The following is a 2,272-nucleotide window of genomic DNA, read 5'->3' on the forward strand; positions in this document are numbered from 1 at the left end:
CAGCCATTTGAACTGCAAGGTCGGTGGTTCAAGCTCACCAGCTGCTCCTTGGAAACCCTATACTGGGTCGCTATGGGTCGGAATTGACTCGACGGCACTTAACAACAACAACAACAAAAAACTATGTGATAAGGTGTCCTGGTGTGGCACTGTGGGATAAAGCGCTGGACCGACAGGTCGGTTTGAACCACAAACTCGACGGTATAAACTCACCAGCTGCTCCTTGGAAGCCTTATACAGGGTCGCCATGAGTCGGAACCGACTGGATGGCACTTTTCAACGACAAGAAGAAGCATGTGACAAAAAAAAAAGCATGTGACGAAATTTGAATTGTGAAGTTTTTGCTTTTAGAGTTTATAGTCTGAGAGGAAAAAAATAATGAAATGTTAACTGGCTGATTGATCCATTTATTTATTCATAATTGCCCTCGGAAAAACGTGAAGAGTAAATGCGTTTCGGCAATTATAAAAGGGAGAGAAATGAGGTTTGCATCCAAGCGGAATTACGTTTTTCCTAGGCTTTTGTTCTTGTCTTTCCTTCTGTCTGGACACCCTACCTTGTGAGTCCTGGTATGGCTCTGTGGGTTAATGCACTGGACTGCAAAATCGCTTTGAACCTCAAGGTCGGCAGTTCAAGTTCACCAACTGCTCTAGAGGACAGACACCCTACCAGTTCGCACCCCTCCTACAGCCATGGGACTCCCCACCCCCACCCCCCCCACACACACTGCCATGGAGTGGATTCCTTACTGGAGCAGAAAGCCTCATCTTTCACCCTTAAGAGGACTGGTGGGTTTCAACCCCTAGTCTTACAATTAGCAGTCCAGTGCTTCTCCTACGCGCCACCATGGCTCCTAATCTCTTTGGTTTTGTCATCATTAAATGCCTGCCAACTCATAACAACCCTGTATAGGGTTTCCTAGGAGCGACGGATGGCTTTGAACCACCGACTTTCCTGTTGACAGTTGATTTGTTTCGCCTCATTGCGACCCCATGTAGTGTTTCCAAGGCTGTAAATCTTTGCAAGACCAGAACACCTCCTCCGGCTCCCTTGTTAATGATACTGATGCTGGTAGTTTTTTCTTTTGATTCTTCCAGGACATAGATCTTCTTTGTGTTCTTAACCTTTTTCCATTTATTTCACAGAACTACAATTCTAAATGTCATTTTACTTGACTCTTGAAAGTATAATTTCCAAAACAATGAATCCATGAAATTTAAGACCTGGCAAAGCTAATCTCTAGTAATAGAATCTCTCAGTGATTGAGTAGGATGTTGTTGTAGGTACTGCCATCAAGTAGGTACTGACTCATAGTAACCCTATGCACAACAGAACAAAATAGTTCCTGATCCTTCACTAACCTTACAATAGTTGCTACACTTGAGCCCATTGCTGCTGTTACTGTGCCCATCCATCTTGTTGGGGGGCAAGGTCTTCCTCTTTTTCTCCTACCTTCCATTTACCAAGCATGATATCCTTCTCAAGGGACCAGTCCCTACTAATAGTATGTCCAAAGTATGAGAGACAAAGTCTGGCCATCTTGGCTTCCAAGGAGCATTCTGGCCACTTCCAACACAGATCATTTTTTTCTTTTGGCAGTCCATGGTACTGCTAATAGTCTCCTACAATGCTAACTCAAATGCATCAATTCTTCTATGGTTTTCCTTATTCACTGTCCAAATTTCACATGCATATGAGGTTATTGAAAGTACCATGGCTTGAGTCAGAAACACCTTAGTCCTCAAACTGACATCTTTGCTCTTCAACACTTGTGCAGCAGATTTGCCTAATGCAATACATCGTTTGACTCTTGACTGCTGCTTGCATGAGTGTTGATGGTTGATCCGAGCAAAATGAAGTCCTTGACACCTTCAATCTTTTCTCCATTAATCATGATTTTATTTATTGATCCAGTGGTGAGGATTTTTTTTTTTTCTTTACATTGAGATACAAACCATAACAAAGACTGTGGTATCTGGTTTTCATCAGCAAGTATTTTAAGTCATCTTCACTTTCAGCAAGCAAAGTTGTATCATCTTCATGTCGCAGGTTGTTAATGAGTCTTCCTCCAATGCTGATGTCACATTCTTCATCATATAATTCAGCTTTTCAGATTATTTTCTCAGCATACAGATTGAATAAGAATGGTGAAAGAACAACCCTGGTGCGCATCTTATGTAATTTAAAACCATTTAGTGTTCCCTTGTTCTCAAATGACTGCCTCTTGATCTATGTACAAGTTCCTTATGAGCACAATTAAGTGTTCCAGAAT

This window comes from Chrysochloris asiatica, unplaced genomic scaffold, assembly GCF_000296735.1.
Source record: "Chrysochloris asiatica unplaced genomic scaffold, ChrAsi1.0 scaffold00047, whole genome shotgun sequence".
In the NCBI taxonomy this organism is placed as follows: domain Eukaryota; kingdom Metazoa; phylum Chordata; class Mammalia; order Afrosoricida; family Chrysochloridae; genus Chrysochloris; species Chrysochloris asiatica.